The sequence below is a fragment of the Palaemon carinicauda genome, chromosome 37 (genome assembly GCF_036898095.1).
Source record: "Palaemon carinicauda isolate YSFRI2023 chromosome 37, ASM3689809v2, whole genome shotgun sequence".
Lineage (NCBI taxonomy): Eukaryota > Metazoa > Arthropoda > Malacostraca > Decapoda > Palaemonidae > Palaemon > Palaemon carinicauda.
Genome location: NC_090761.1, coordinates 48,411,154 through 48,429,228, shown reverse-complemented (window position 1 = coordinate 48,429,228; position 18,075 = coordinate 48,411,154).

The following is an 18,075-nucleotide window of genomic DNA, read 5'->3' as shown; positions in this document are numbered from 1 at the left end:
CAACAAATTGAAATTCAAAGCTTTCCAACCAAATCAGTAAAGATTTTCTGTGCTTCTCATCTATGTGAAAATATTGAAATGCACGACATAACTCGAAAAATTAAGTCTCAAACAAAGAATTATTGGCTAATTGGTATGTAATTTAAACGCTGGGTACATGAAATATTAAGACATTAAAATCACCTAAACTGATTTTTCAGGATTTTTCTTATAATACTTACATATATTTTGATAAAGTGCTTTGAAAATTAATGGAAAAATTCTAGTTTTAAATTACATCAAGTTACTACACATTTACTCAACATGGATGCAAATTTACAAAAGTTCTAAACCGTTTAATCAACCGTTTATGACGTTAATCTTAAATATATTAGCATTTAAACGTAAGGGACTTTAGCATAAGCAGATCAGACTTTATCAAGCTTTCATTTAATCTAACAGTTTTTGGCTTTAGTTGTCTAGAAAGATTAGCCTAGAACTTATGATCTTCTTTCACGTAAACAACCTAAATTGTACGTTCAAATCTCAAGTGTTAGTAAAATCAGAAGAAATTAGCGAGTTATGTAGTTTATTACAATATAACACTAATGCTGTGACTTGATATTTTGTACAAGCTGCAGAGGCTTATCAGGCTATGACTAGCATTTCTGAATTGCATAGTTTCCTCGCACGAAAAAAAGAAGATAACTTTAGTGTAGTTAATTCTGTAAATTACTACAAAAGATGCATTTCTGTACATCAGTATAACAGTACGTATATAAAATCTAATCTTAAAAAGTCAAACTTCAGTTTGGACACCTTTGCCAAATCATGTATAAATTTTAGAAATACTTAACCAAGAGTTGATTAAATGAAATTGAAGCCATATAATTTAACCCTGTATAAACATCTCCTAGGCTAGGTTACCCGATCCTGAATTACACAAACAAGGACTGTAATAATCCCTCCCCTAGTCAACATTGACAGTAACTCCCAAGCACAAACTCAACTAAAACTATACCAACAACAATATATTCAAGAATGTATTACACATTTCCTCTAAAATGACTACAGCAGTTCTATATCCCTCCTTTATGTCATGAACAGAAACAGTAGGAATCAGATATCTTAGGACATTTATAATCCCAGCTGGACCCCTTTTCAGAGAGCTCGGGTATCTCAGTGTAATGGAAAGCACTGGATTGCAAGACTGAATGTCACCACTTTTTAAGAAAATTATCTAAAGGTTTAAACCTAAAGAAAAATATCTCAACCTTTCAATTGTCATTGACAGATAAAATTTAAAAATTTAGCAATACAGTTACTAATTTAACATTATCATTGAAAACTCACATATTTTTGGACAAGTTTTAAATTACTATCTTCACAAATTTTTTTTCACAATTCAATTTACACAATACATGACAAATTTGAAATAGTTTGACTAAAATTACAGTGTATACATTACAGAAACCTGTTCAATTTGACATTACAATCTCCTACAATTCAAGATTCAAGATTTTTAAAAATAATTATTAAACAATTCCAAAAATATTTAAAAGCATGAAACATCAATATTTAAGATCATTTGAGCCTTTAAAGATCCTTTAACAAGACTGAATTATTATCATGACTAGAATTGACACTACAGAATCTACACTGACATGATTTCAGGGAAATCAAATTGGACTGAACATGTTGACCATGGCACGCAGTCTAGCATTTTGACAATACAACATAACCAAGTTAACAGTCTTCTTTTCTCATTAAACCAGCAAAAGAATGAACGAGTTCCGTACATGGGAAGCTCATAAACAGCCCAAATGAACAGTGGTTCTAGAAAAAAGCAAGATATACTTCATGAGCCCTTTGGCCTTTCAGTGGTGAGGAATATGGCAAATACTGATACCAGAAGAGGAAGGGGGGCAGAGGGGGAGGGAGGCTCAGCCATATGAACGTTCCCTTTATTTTTTAAAATCTTTCCAAATTGGGAGGGGGAAGGATTAAGGAGTGGGAATGGGAGTTCTGAAACTTTAGTTATGTGTTAGAGGGAACAACAATCTGATTCGAACCCATTTGCAAGATTTTCCAAAACACTGCCCTGCGTCATTTTCAAAATTCAAAATTAATTTCAAGGTATGTTCATGTAGCTTAAGAGAGGAAGAGGAATAATACTAATACTAGCCAAAGCTCTATCATTTCACACACTCACATCCTAGCCCTCCCACTTCCTAGCCCTACTACCTATTTCATACTGAAACCCTCCTAGTCATTTCAAACCGAAGCCTTCCTAGTCATTTCACACCAAAGCCCTCCTAGCCCTTTCACAACAAAGCCCTCCTAGACCTTTCACACCAAAGCCCTCCTAGCCCTTTCACACCAAAGCCCTCCTAGCCCTTTCACAACAAAGCCCTCCTAGCCCTTTCACACCAAAGCCCTCCTAGCCCTTTCACACCAAAGCCTTCCTAGCCCTTTCACAACAAAGCCCTCCTAGCCCTATCACAACAAAGCCCTCCTAGCCATTTCACACCGAAGCCCCCTGGCCATCCCACACTAAAAACCTCCAAACTAGCCCTCCTAGCCATTTCACACCCTATCCCTCTTAGCTATTTCACACCATAGTCCTCTTAGCCATTTCACACCCTAGCCCTCATAGCCATTTCACACCGTAGCCCTCATAGCCATTTCACACTAAAACCTTCCTAACCCTTTCACACCAAACTCTTCCTAGCCATTTTACACCAAACTCTTCCTAGCCATTTCACACCAAAGCCTTCCTAGCCATTTCACACCAAAGCACTCCTAGCCATTTCATGCCAAATTTCTCCTAACCTTCTAGTCTGCCAATCATCACCTAAAACTATTCACTATTCTGTATTATCCAGCAATGTTTAATTCCTACTTTAATATGATATTTTAATTATAAAATAAATTTTTGAATATACTTACCCGGTAAATATATAATAGCTGCAACTCTGCGGCTCGACAGAAAACATACTAAAAAACTCGCGAGCGATCGCTATGAAGGTTGCGGGTGTGCCCACCAGCGCCAACTGTCGGCCAGATACCACTCTTGTATGTAAACAAAACCTTCAATTCTTCTCGTCCCGCTGTGTCTCTATTGGGGAGGAAGGGAGGGTCATTTAATTTATATATTCACCGGGTAAGTATATTCAAAAATTTATTTTATAATTAAAATATCATTTTTAAATATTTAACTTAGCCGGTGAATATATAATAGCTGATTCACACCCAAGGAGGTGGGTAGAGACCAGAGTTAATTATGTTTACAGCGTATAAGCTAAGAGTTTTTTCATTTTGGCAGTTATCAATATAACAAAACCAAAATAAATAGGTACCTGGTGAGGAAGTTGACTTAGACGATTACTCTGCCTTGTAAGTCTGTCTTCCTCACGGAGCCCAGCGATCCTCTTAGGATGCTGACAGACTCCCAGGAGCTGAAGTATCAAGGGCTGCAACCCATACAACAGGACCTCATCAAACCCCTAATCTGGGCGCTCTCAAGAAATGACTTTGACCACCCGCCAAATCAATCAGGATGCGAAAGGCTTCTTAGCCTTCCGAACAACCCATAAAACAATATTAAAAACATTTCAAGAGACAGATTAAAAGGATATTGGAATTAGGGAAGTGTAGTGGTAGAACCCTCACCCACTACTGCACTCGCTGCAACGAATGGACCCAGTGTGTAGCAGTCCTCGTAAAGAGTCTGGACATCTTTTAAGTAAAATGACGCGAACACTGACTTGTTTCTCCAAAAAGTCGCGTCCATAATACTTTGCAGAGATTTACTTTGCTTGAAGGCCACGGAGGTTGCTATATCTCTAACTTCGTGCGTCTTAACCTTAAGCAAACATCGGTCTTTCTCATTCAAGTGAGAATGAGCTTCTCGTATTAAAAAAATCTGATAAAATATGACAAAGAATTCTTTGACATGGGCAATGAAGGTTTCTTAACTGAGCACCATAATGCCTCAGATTTCCCTCGTAATGACCTAGTACGAGCTAAATCGAACTTAAGAGCTCTAACAGGACATAATACTCTTTCCAGTTCGTTGCCTACGATCTCTGATAAGCAAGGAATATCAAAAGATTTAGGCCAAGGACGAGAAGGCAGTTCATTTTTGGCCAGGAAACCAAGTTGAAGTGAACAAGTGGCTTTTTTCTGTAGAAAAGCCGATGTTCTTACTGAAGGCATGAAGTTCACTGACCCTTTTAGCCGAAGCCAAGCACACTAGGAAAAGTGTCTTGAGGGTGAGATCCTTCAGGGAGGCTGAATGTAATGGCTCAAACCTGTCTGACATGAGGAACCTTAGGACCACATCTAAGTTCCATCCAGGAGTTGCCAAACGACGTTCCTTAGAGGTCTCGAAAGACTTAAGGAGATCTTGGAGATCTTTATTGTTGGAAAGATCTAAGCCTCTATGTCAAAAGACCGAAGCCAACATGCTCCTGTAGCCCTTAATCGTGGGAGCTGAAAGGGAGCGAACCTTTCTCAGATGTAAAAGAAAATCTGCGATTTGGGCTACAGAGGTACTGGACGAGGACACAGATGCTGACTTGCACCAGTCTCGAAAGAATTCCCACTTCGACTGGTATACTCTAATGGTAGAAGCTCTCCTAGCTCTTGCAATCGCACTGACTGCCTCCTTCGAAAAACCTCTAGCTCTTGAGAGTCTTTCGATAGTGTGAAGGAAGTCAGACGAAGAGCGGGGAGGCTTTGATGGACATTCTTTACGTGGGGCTGACGTAACAGATCTACCCTTAGAGGAAGACTTCTTGGAAAGTCTACCAGCCATTGAAGTACCTCGGTGAACCACTCTCTCGCGGGCCAGAGGGTAGCAACCAACGTCAACCTTGTCCCTCCGTGAGAGGCGAACTTCTGCAGTACCTTGTTGACTATCTTGAATGGTGGGAATGCATATAAGTCCATAAAAGACCAATCCAGTAGAAACGCGTCTATGTAGATTGCTTCTGTATCTAGGACTGGAGAGCAAAAGATTGGTGACCTTTTGGTCAACGAGGAGGCAAAGAGGTCTATGGTTGGTAGACCCCCAAGAAGCCCAAAGACTCTTGCCCACGTCCTTGTGGAGGGTACATTCCGTGGGTATCACCTGACCCCTCCGACTGAGACAGTCTGCCAAGACGTTCAAGTCCCCTTGGATGAATCTAGACCATAAGAGAAGGTCCCTTGCGATCTCGAGCAGCGTGAAGGAGTGTGTGCCTCCTTGCTTGGAGATGTACGCCAAAGTTGTGGTGTTGTCTGAGTTGACCTCTACCACTTAGTTTCGAAGACGCTTCCTAATATCATCAAGGCCAAGTGGACTACTAATAGCTCCTTGCCGTTGATGTGCATGCTCTTCTGACTTGAGGTCCAAAGACCCGCGCATTCCCGACCGTCCAGGGTCGCACCCAACCCAAACCCGATGCGTCTGAGGACAACACGTGGTTTGGGTTCTTGACTGCTAGGGATAGTCCCTCTCTCAGACTGATATTGCTGTCCCACCATTTCAGGCATGCCTTTATTGGTTCGGAGACTGGGAATGATACCGTCTCTAATGTCTTGTCCTAGTTCCAGTGAGAGGCTAGATGGAACCGGAGAGGCAGAAGGGGTAGTCTCCCTAGTGAGACAAACTGCTCCAGGGATGAGAGAGTCCCTACGAGACTGTTCCAACTCCTGACTGAATAAACGTTTTCTTTTCAGCATTAGTTGGACTTCGAGCAGGGCTTGACTGCGAATCTCCATCCCCAAAAATAGAATAATCTGGGATGGGATCAGTTGGGACTTTTAGGTTGACCACAAGTCCCAACTCCCTGGCCAGACTCAACGTCCAATGTAGATCCTGCAGACAGCGAAGGCTGGACGATGCTCTGAGAAGCCAGTCGTCCAAGTACAGGGAGGCTCGGATCCCCGATAGCTCGAAACTGGTACCCCACATTCCTGTAAACAAACCTCAGAAACGGTTGGGAATCCGCGTGTATAGGAATGTGGAAGTATGCCTCCTGAAGGTCGAGAGAGACCATCCAGTCGCCTTCCATAAATGCTGTCAAGACAGCCTGATAGACTTCATCGTGAAGTTTGTCTTGACAATGAACACATTGAGCGCATTTGCCTCTTACGTACTCCTGCAGTGAACATGGCTGCCAAATCATGGAGCCATCCCTGAGGGACTTGTTCCTGCAGAGAACGTGGCTGTCAGATCATTGGAGCCATCCCTGAAAGCCTTGTTTATGCATGACATAATTGTACAGCAAAACTTCAAAGGCTCGAAAACAGCTGTGAAGTTGACCTGTAAAATCTTGGAGCGTCTCACGGCCAGGCGCCAGGGAGAGTCTATGAGGTTTGAGAAGTCTATCTGGGCAGAGGCAGGAACTCCCAAGCCGAGAACTTCTCTCGTGTCATATCAGACTCTCGCTCTATAAGCCAGTTTAAAAGAAGGGAAAGCAAAGGCTGTATCCCCCAAACTCCTCCTGGTGATAAACCAGTCGCCTAGCAAACGTAAAGCTCTCTAGGAGAGCGAGAGAGCACTAGCTTATAAAACAACGGCTTCGAAGTAGCTAGGCCTAGTGTAAGCTCTGACGTTTAGGCGAACGAGGAGCAGCAGTTACAAAAAGATCCGGACAAAGATCCTTAAAAATCAGCATGATTTATTTAAAGTCCATAGAGGGCTAAGCAGCTTTAGGCTCCTTTCCGTCTGACAGAGTCCTCAAGGGAATATCAGTAGGAGGGGGAACAGCAACTCCCTCATCTGAAGGAACCTTGTCCGATAATAGCTGAGTCTCAAGCAAGGGAGAGACCTACCGTGGTGGCAATGCTTTACAAGCAGAGTCCACACGCACTGGTGCATTAGTAGCGGACCAGGACGCAACGTCATGTAACTGCTTGACAGTCTATGAACTGTCAACAACAACAGGTGTGAGAGACCAGGATGCAACGTCATGTAACTGCTTGACAGTCTGTGAACTGTCAACAACAACAGGTGCGTGAGGACGCACAGCGTCCACTCGAGACTGCTTTGACCGCCTAGACTGAGCAGTCAAAACAACTCTAGAATGCGGAGGTTGACGCTCAGCGTCAAAACAAGTCAACTCCGATTGTTAGCGAACGTCCTGAACGTCAACAGGAGCATCAGCAAGTGGCCTAACGTCCAAATGTGGCTGAAAATCCACACAAGACCGCATCGAGTGTGGTTCTAAACAACCTGACTGACGTGACTTAGCTACGCCAACGTCAACAGGACGCACAAAGGAACGTTAGGGTGGCTGAAAGCCAGGATCTCGATGAGATAAACGGCTAGGCTCAACGGACTTATCGGCAGAATAGTCTTCCATAAGGGAGGCAAGCTTATTCTGCATGTCTTGCCGTACAACCCATTTAGGATCAACGGAAATGGTTGCGGTAAGAGACGAGGGTAACGTCTGTGACCGCAAAACCTTGCCAACAAAAAGACTCTCGGAGTCTGTGTTACGCTTTTGTTAGGCGGCGAGCAGTCTTCCGATGACTGCATAGGGTCAGAGCTGTCCTAATGGCTACAACCAGGACGCTGGACCTGTCCTGAAAGGACTGACTTTCGCTTAAGGGCCTCGAAACCTTGTTTCAGGTTTCTTATGCGAAAAGCCTTCGGATGACGAGGAGAAAATCGTCTCTCTCGCCTTATGGTAGGGGTGATCTTGGTAAGATACACCCGATACCATAGAGGGAACGTCTGTTCGCTGATCAAGGCCTCTCGAACCCATAAGTCGTACGACATTACTTCTCCCCTGGGCTTGGGAGCTTGCAAGAGGTCCCGGACTAGGCGAACGACAGGCACAAACAGACGAACCCTCGGTCGCAACACTGATAACACTTTGCGCAATATCACTTTATCACTACGATTTTCTGTTTTGCACTTATTTCACTGAAATCGAAACTTTTACTGATTTCTACCTGAAGCACGCAATTCTACCCTCATCAAAAGGTAGTAATTGCGAAATCAGTCGTATAATGCAAGCACATTAATACCAGCAAAAAACAGTAAACATATTTTAAGATAAAAAATTCAGTGGCTGGGGAAGAGACTAAACACTAGTTCATTCAAAACTAAGTTTTCAATCTCTCACCGTACATTGCCTGGGGACGAGAATAAAAAATTAAAAACGTTTTATCCTTTCTCCCCGTACAGAGACTAGGGACGAGAGTAACTCGAGAACAACGTTACCCGCTTGAAAGGAACGTTTTCTCTCCTCTCTCTCCCTCCGTCTCTATCTCTCTCTCTCTCTCTCTCTTGATTTCGCACCTAAGAGAAGAGCCCACTTACGTTTCGTCAAAAAAACATGTTATTTGACCAAAGGAAAAAAGTGAAAGGTTTTTCAATTAAAAAGTTCCTTTAAAATAGAATTTAAAACATTTAAGCTATTATATATTCATTTAAAAAGTTTTAAATCATTAGCTCTTTAAAAGCTATTTACGATTGAAAGGGCTCAACGTTGTTTAACTTCGGTTTCCAAGTTAGGACCGCCTACTCTCAGGAAAGATCGCATATAAACAAATCATTGAAATTTATTTTTAAGTTTATTATAAATGGAAAGTTAATCGAAGAGGCCTAATAAAGGCGGTGAGATATAAACTATATAGAGGAAAATCTATAATTAATTTATAACGTGATAAGATAATTGCTAAAAGCCTAACCACACTTCCGTCTAAGGGAAGGGTCGGCCATTTAAAAGTCAAAGAAAGTCCATACTCTCTTTGTCATCAAAAATTAAATCTATCCAAAAACGAGTTCAAGATTTAAGATGAAGATAAAACACCTGCACTGCGAAAGCTCAAACCAAAAAGAAGTACTTCACCAAATATGTTGAGAAAACTCCAGGTTCTACAGCGAGTATTGATACGTCTTGTCGTCAACGTCGACAGAGAAGAATTGAAGGTTTTGTTTACATACAAGAGTGGTATCTGGCCGACAGTTGGCGCTGGTGGGCACACCCGCAACCTTCATAGCGATCGCTCGCGAGTTTTTTAGTATATTTTCTGTCGAGCCGCAGAGTTGCAGCTATTATATATTCACCGGCTAAGTTAAATATTTAAAATCATAGTATTTAAATCTATACCAATCAACAAATCAGCATTTCGACCCTCCTAAAATCACATTAGAACCATGTACAGTAGCTTTTCCTTTTACCTATATTATATACCTTTTCATTTCATTCAAAGTATCCTCCTAGAATCTTCTATAAACTACTCCAGTCACTAACTTATATATTGAGAGAGAGAGAGAGAGAGAGAGAGAGAGAGAGAGAGAGAGAGAGAGAGAGAGAGAGAGAGAGAGAGAGAGAGACTTAGGATTTTTAACATGGGGACAGAGGATGGACTTTTCATTAAATACTAGAGAGAGAGAGAGAGAGAGACTTAGGATTTTTAACATGGGGACAGAGGATGGACTTTTCATTAAATACTAAATCTTACAAAATTAAGAATAACAAGTGGGATAAGATTTTATACAAATTACAGACATCAAAATATTTACTCTAAATTTTTTAGTATAGGCCCAATAGTGTATTTAAACTTTAAGATTGCTTCAAATACATTTTTTAGTTATTACCCTTTATAAAAATGTTATTTTGATAATAAAAAAAATTTTTGAATATACTTACCCGGTGATTATAATAGCTGCAGCTCTGCTGCTCGACAGAAAACTCTACGGAAAAAATCCGCCAGCGATCGCTATACAGGTAGGGGGTGTACTTCAACAGCGCCATCTGTCGTCCAGATACCCAGTACTCATTGTAAACAAAGAACTCAATTTTCTCCTCGGTCCACTGCGTCTCTATTGGGGAGGAAGGGAGGGTCCTTTAATTTATAATCACCGGGTAAGTATATTCAAAAATTTATTTTATTATCAAAATAACATTTTTCAATATTTAACTTAGCCGGTGATTATAATAGCTGATTCACACCCAGGGGGGTGGGTAGAGACCAGCAATAAATATTTACATCATTATGAGCTAAGGATTTTTTTATTTCATTTTAGAAGTTATCAAAATAACAAAAACAAAATAAATAGGTACCTGGTAAGGAAGTCGACTTGAACAATTACTCTGCCTTTTTAAGTACGTCTTCCTTACGGAGCCTCGCGATCCTCTTAGGATGCTGAGCGACCCCTAGGATCTGAAGTATGAAGGGTTGCAACCCATACCACAGGACCTCATCAAAACCTCTAATCTAGGCGCTTCTCAAGAAAAGAATTTGACCACCCGCCAAATCAACCAGGATGCGAAAGGCTTCTTAGCCTTCCGGACAACCCAAAAACAACAATAAAAAACATTTCAAGAGAAAGATTAAAAAGGTTATGGAATTAGGGGATTGTAGTGGTTGAGCCCTCACCCACTACTGCACTCGCTGCTACGAATGGTCCCAGAGTGTAGCAGTCCTCGTAAAGAGAGATGTGAATGAGCTTCTCGTATTAACAGTCTGATAAAATAGGATAAAGCATTCTTTGACATAGGCAAAGATGGACTGAACACCATAAAGCTTCTGACTGTCCTCGTAAAGGTTTAGTTCGTCTTAAATAGAACTTGAGAGCTCTCACAGGGCATAAGACTCTTTCTAGTTCATTTCCAACCATATTCGATAGGCTTGGAATATCGAACGATTTCGGCCAAGGACGAGAAGGTAGCTCGTTTTTGGCTAGAAAACCAAGTTGTAGAGAACATGTAGCCGTTTCAGATGAAAATCCGATGTTCCTGCTGAAGGCGTGAATCTCACTGACTCTTTTAGCTGTGGCTAAGCAAACCAGGAAAAGAGTCTTTAAGGTGAGATCTTTAAAGGAGGCTGATTGTAGCGGCTCGAACCTTTCTGACATGAGGAATCTTAGTACCACGTCTAAATTCCAACCAGGTGTAGCCAAACGACGCTCCTTCGTGGTCTCAAAAGACTTAAGGAGGTCCTGTAGATCTTTATTGTTGGAAAGATCCAAGCCTCTGTGACGGAAGACTGATGCCAACATGCTTCTGTAACCCTTGATAGTGGGAGCTGAAAGAGATCGTTCTTTCCTCAGGTATAAAAGGAAGTCAGCTATTTGAGTTACAGAGGTACTGGTCGAGGATACAGATACTGACTTGCACCAGTTTCGGAATACTTCCCACTTCGATTGGTAGACTCTAAGGGTGGATGTCCTCCTTGCTCTAGCAATCGCCCTGGCTGCCTCCTTCGAAAAGCCTCTAGCTCTCGAGAGTCTTTCGATAGTCTGAAGGCAGTCAGACGAAGAGCGTGGAGGCCTTGGTGTACCTTCTTTACGTGTGGCTGACGTAGAAGGTCCACCCTTAGAGGAAGAGTTCTGGGAACGTCCACTAGCCATCGAAGTACCTCGGTGAACCATTCTCTCGCGGGCCAGAGGGGAGCAACTAACGTCAACCTTGTCCCTTCGTGAGAGGCGAACTTCTGCAGTACCTTGTTGACAATCTTGAACGGGGGGAATGCATATAGGTCTAGATGTGACCAATCTAGGAGAAAGGCATCTATATGAACTGCTGCTGGGTCCGGGATTGGTGAGCAATATATTGGGAGCCTCTTGGTCATCGAGGTTGCGAAGAGATCTATGGTTGGCTGGCCCCATGTGGCCCAAAGTCTCTTGCACACATCCTTGTGTAGGGTCCATTCTGTTGGAATGATTTGTCCCTTCCGACTGAGGCAATCTGCCATGACATTCAAGTTGCCTTGGATGAACCTCGTTACTAGCGAAATGTTTTGACCTTTTGACCAGGTGAGGAGGTCCCTTGCGATCTCGTACAACGTCATAGAGTGGGTCCCTCCTTGCTTGGAGATGTACGCCAAAGCCGTGGTGTTGTCCGAGTTCACCTCCACCACTTTGCCTTGAAGGAGAGACTTGAAGCTTTTCAAGGCCAGATGAACTCCCAGTAGCTCCTTGCAGTTGATATGCATTGTCCTTCGACTCGAGTTCCAAGTTCCCGAGCATTCCCGACCGTCTAATGTCGCGCCCCAGCCTGTGTCCGATGCGTCCGAGAAGAGAACGTGGTTGGGAGTCTGAACAGCCAGGGGCAGACCCTCTCTGAGGCTGATACTGTCCTTCCACCAAGTCAGGCAAGACTTCATCTTCTCGGAAATGGGGATCGAGACCGCTTCTAGCGTCTTGTCCTTTTTCCAGTAAACAGCAAGGTGATATTGAAGAGGGCGGAGGTGTAGTCTTCCTAACGATACGAACTGTTCCAGGGATGATAGTGTCCCTATCAGACTCATCCACTGCCTGACTGAACATCGTTCCTTCTTCAGCATGTTCTGGATGCATAACTGGGCTTGGCTTGTTCTGGGGGCCGACGGAAAAGCCCGAAAAGCTAGACTGTGAATCTCCATCCCTAAATACACAATAGTTTGGGATGGGACCACTTGAGACTTTTCCAAATTGACAAGGAGACCCAATTCCTTGGTCAGATCTAGAGTCCACTTTAGACCCTTCAGACAGCGACGACTGGAAGAAGCTCTTAGAAGCCAGTCGTCCAAATAGAGGGAGGGTCGGATGTCCGCTAAATGAAGGAATTTGGCTACATTCCTCATCAGCCTCGTAAACACAAGAGGAGCTGTGCTTAGGCCAAAGCACAGGGCTTGAAACTGGTAGACAACCTTTTCGTAAACAAATCTCAGAAAAGGTTGGGAGTCTGGGTGGATGGGGACGTGGAAGTATGCGTCCCTTAGGTCTAAAGAGACCATCCAGTCTTCCCTTCTGACCGCTGCTAGAACGGACTTTGTGGTCTCCATGGAGAACGTCTGCTTTGTGACAAAGACATTCAGCGCACTGACGTCTAGCACCAGCCTCCACCCTCCTGTCTTCTTTGCCACTAAGAAGAGACGGTTGTAGAAGCCCGGGGTTTGATGGTCCAGGACTTTGACTACCGCTCCCTTTTCTAGTAAGAGAGACACTTCCTGTTTCAATGCTCGTCTCTTGTCTTCCTCTCTGTACCTGGGAGAGAGATCGATGGGAGACGTTGCTAGAGGGGGTTTTCGTACAAACGGGATCTTGTACCCTTCTCTGAGCAACTTCACAGATTGTGCATCTGCGCCTCTCTTCTCCCAGGTCTGCCAGAAGTTCTTGAGTCTGGCTCCCACTGCTGTCTGAAGAAGCTGGCAGTCAGACTCTGCTTTTAAAGTACTTGGTTCCTTTCTTCTTTCCACGTCTCCCTTCGGCACGAGCACCTCCTCTGCTGGAGGCTCTGCCACGAAAGGGCGGAATAAATCGGGACGCTGGAGTGTCCATCCTTGGTCTAGCTGACAAGGTAGGCAAAGGGGTGGCTTTGCGAGCAGAGGACGCAACCAGATCATGAGTATCCTTCTGTATCAAAGAAGCAGCAATCTCCTTAATCAGGTCCTCTGGAAAGAGGCACTTAGAAAGAGGAGCAAACAGAAGTTCGGATCTTTGGCAAGGTGTAACTCCAGCTGACAGGAAAGAGCAAAGGTTCTCACGCTTCTTGAGGACTCCGGACACGAACGATGCTGCAAGCTCATTAGACCCGTCACGTACGGCCTTGTCCATGCAGGACATGATGAGCAAGGAAGTCTCCTTCTCTGTCGGAGAGATCTTCCTGCTAAGAGCTCCCAGACACCAGTCTAAAAAGTTGAAGACCTCGAAGGCTCTAAATATCCCTTTCAAAAGGTGGTCTAGGTCCGAAGATGACCAACATATTTTTAAGCGTCTCATGGCTAGCCGGCGGGGAAAGTCTACCAGACTTGAGAAGTCGCCCTGGGCAGAGGCAGGAACTCCCAAGCCGAGAACTTCTCCCGTGGCATACCAGACGCTCGATCTAGAAGAGAGTCTAGCAGGGGGAAACGTAAAGGCTGTCTTCCCTAGACTCTTTTTGGATTGCATCCATTCTCCTATCACTCGTAAAGCTCTCTTGGACGAGCGTGCGAGGACGAGTCTAGTAAAGGCAGGCGAGGATGACGGCATACCTAAAACAAACTCTGACGGAGGAGAACGCGGAGCCACAGACACAAACTGGTCCGGAAACATCTCTTTGAACAGAGCTAAAACCTTCCTAAAGTCCAAAGAGGGTTGCGTGGACTTAGGCTCATCAAGATCCGAATGTGGTTCATCAACGTGTGCAGCACCATCATCATCCGAAAGTCCATCATCCGAGTATTGAGGAGGAAGCGGCAATGGAGTAGGTAACGGCTGGTTAGCTGAGTCCGGTCGCACGGGTGCATGCGTGACTGAGCCGGACGCAACGTCATGGAACTGTTGCCCAGTCTGTGAGCTGGCAACAACCATAGCAGCGCGGGGACGCACAGCGTCTACTCCAGACTGTCTAGCCTGATGTGGGTGAGCAGTGGCAACCACACTGGGTTGCGGAGGTTGACGCACCGCGTCAAAACAAAACAACTCTGACGGTTGTTGTACCTCGCGAACGTCAACGGAAGGCTCCGTGCTTCGCTGAACGTCAACATGCGGCTGGCAGGGCACACTGGAACGCATGGGTGGCGGAACTCTCTCAACTGGAGTGCGCAAGAAGGTCGCCTCAGCGTCCACAGGACGCACAACCGAGTGTGTGGCTGGTTGTAGGCAAGAGGCTGAACTAGCTGGTGCAGCAGCAACCTTCTCCGCACGCAAGTCCTGCATCAGAGACGTTAACTGAGACTGCATGTTCTGCAGCAAAGACCACTTAGGGTCTGCAGGAGCAGGTGCGGCGACAGACGGTGTAACTGTCTGAGGCGGTACCGCTTTGCCTCTCTTAGGAGGTGAGCAGTCATCGGAAGACTGCAGCGAGTCCGAACTGACCCAGTGGCTACAGCTGGGCCGTTGGACTTGCGCGGAAGGGACCGACTTGCGTTTTAATGGTCGTGAGACCTTGGTCCATTGTTTCTTGCGAGAAACACCTTCCGAAGACGAGGAATAAATGGGCTCTCTCGTCTTTGTGCGGCAGGGGCGATCTTGGGAAGATGCGCCCGGTACCACGGAGGGAACGTCTGTTCGCTGATTAAAGCCTCTCGAACCCATTGGTCGTACGACATTGCTTCTCCCCTGGACTTGGGAGCTTGCAAGAGGTCCCGGACTAGGAGGACGACAGGCACGAACAGACGAACCCTCAAGCGCAACACTATCACTCACTTTAACACTTCCCACTGCACTTTTACACTTCAGCTCCTTGACGTCCGCCATGAGCTGGTTACGGTCACTAGCCAGGGACTCAACTCTCTCACCCAAAGCTTGGATGGCACGCATCATATCAGCCATCGAAGGTTCCTGAGTGCCAGAAGGGGGATTAGGAGCAACCACTACAGGGGAAGGAATAGGTTGTGGGGCATGAGGAGAGGAAATTTCAACAGAACGAGAGGAACTTCTCCTTGCTCTATCTCTCTCTAGCCTACGTGTATACTTTAGGAATTCGATAAAATCGAATTCCGAAAGCCCAACGCATTCCTCACATCGATCTTCCAATTGACAGGTTTTATCCCGACAATTGGAACAAACAGTGTGAGGGTCGATAGAGGCCTTCGGAAGACGCCTTGAACAGTCCCTAGCATTACACTTCCTAAATTTTGGGACTTGAGAAGGGTCAGCCATTTTGAATTGGTCAAAGGGGAATTCAAAAACTATCCAAAGTCATCAACAAATAATCCGTAATCAAAAAAAAAAAAGAATGCAAGGATTTATTGAAGAGAAAGCCTGCACAGCGAAAGCTCAAAACTAGAATAGTGTACTTCACCAAATAGTTGTGAAAACAAATCCAGTTAGCAACAGCGAATTAGTAGGTCGTGCCGGTAGCACGACAGAGAGAAAATTGAGTTCTTTGTTTACAATGAGTACTGGGTATCTGGACGACAGATGGCGCTGTTGAAGTACACCCCCTACCTGTATAGCGATCGCTGGCGGATTTTTTCCGTAGAGTTTTCTGTCGAGCAGCAGAGCTGCAGCTATTATAATCACTGGCTAAGTTAAATATTGAAAATTTAATATACAATGTGGAGGGATCAACTCTCCAAGGAATACTATTGAAACTTGAAAGAGTTTTGTGTTAAGGAACCTTAAGCTTATAGGAAAGAAAGAAAAATTGAAAGGCTAAGCAAGAACACACCTTGAAGTAAGCATTTAAAGAAACTCAAGTCAAATGCCACAAAAAGAAATAAACTATGTATACCTAAACTAAAACCTCATTTCCATTAACTGAAAGTTTTGACACCCGAAAATTCAGTAATCTTATATAAACTATTCATTCCTAATACAATAATACTACTGTTTTAAATTTTCCCAACTAATTTACGAACATGTTCCCTATTTCCTGAGCTTCAAAATGGATATAGATTACAAACTAAAACCTGCTTTAATATTAATAAAGGTCAATCAAATCTTACTAGAAATATTTGATTCTTGAAAGTCAAAATTGACAATATTTACGAAAACATTGCCTCTGGGATCTCATGATAGGAATGTCCAATCCCATTAGATAAAATAAATAAATCTATACTAAAATTTATGTGAAACAGCCTTGCCTCTCCCTGAAATAGTTCAGCCTCTACCTGAAATAGCTCAGCCTCTATCTGAAATAGCCCACCCTCTACCTGAAATAATGCTTGAAAAAATGCCAGCCTCTACCTGAAATAACTCCTACCTGAGATGGCCCAGCCTCTACATGAAATAACTCCTACCTGGAATGGCCCAGCCTCTACATAAAACCACATAGTCCCTACATGAAACAGCTCAGCATCTAGTTCAAATAGCCCAGCCTCTACATGAAATAACTCCTACCTGGAATGGCCCAGCCTCTTCATGAAACTGCATAGGCCCTACCTGAAACAGCCCAGCATCTATTTCAAATAGCCCACCCTATAACCTGAAATAACTTCCTTGAAATAGCCCAGCCTCTACATGAAATAACTCCTACCTGGAATGGCCCAGCCTCTACATAAAACCACATAGTCCCTACATGAAACAGCTCAGCATCTAGTTCAAATAGCCCAGCCTCTACATGAAATAACTCCTACCTGGAATGGCCCAGCCTCTTCATGAAACTGCATAGGCCCTACCTGAAACAGCCCAGCATCTATTTCAAATAGCCCACCCTATAACCTGAAATAACTTCCTTGAAATAGCCCAGCCTCTACATGAAATAACTCCTACCTGGAATGGCCCAGCCTCTACATAAAACCACATAGTCCCTACATGAAACAGCTCAGCATCTAGTTCAAATAGCCCAGCCTCTACATGAAATAACTCCTACCTGGAATGGCCCAGCCTCTTCATGAAACTGCATAGGCCCTACCTGAAACAGCCCAGCATCTATTTCAAATAGCCCACCCTATAACCTGAAATAACTTCCTTGAAATAGCCCAGCCTCTACCTGAAATAACTCTTACCTTAAATGGCCAAGTCTCTATATGATACAGCCCAGCCCCTACCTGAAAGAGCCCAGCCCCTACCTGAAAGAGCCCAGCCCCTACCTGAAAGAGCCCAGCCCTTACCTGAAAGAGCCCAGCATCTACCTAAAATAGCTCACCCTCCACCTGAAATAACTCTTGCTTGAAAACACCCAGCCTCTACCTGAATTAACTCCTACCTGAAATGGCCCACCCTCTACATGAAACAGCCAAACCCCTACCTGAAACAGCCCAGCATCTACCTGAAATATTTCTACCTTGAAATACCCTAGCCTCTACCTGAAATAACTCCTACCTGGAAATGGCCCAGCCTCTACATGAAATAGGCAAGTCCCTAACTGAAACAGCCCAGCATCTAACTGAAACAGCCCAGCATCTACCTGAAACAGCCCAGCATCTACCTGAAACAGCCCACCTTCTACCTGAAACAGCCCACCTTCTACCTGAAATAACCCAGCCTCTACCTGAAATGGCCCAGCCTCTACATGAGACAGCCCAACATACAGCACAACATCTATCTGAAACAGCCCAGCATCTACCTGAAACCACCCAGCATCTACCTGAAATCACCCAGCATCTACTTGAAATAACTTCTTTCAGTACTACCAGAAATTTAATATCTAGGATTTCCACAATAATATTTTTCGTAGATGCCACGAGGTTGATGAGAACGAGATATAATCTACCTCTAAAGGGCTTCAAGTTAGCTAACCC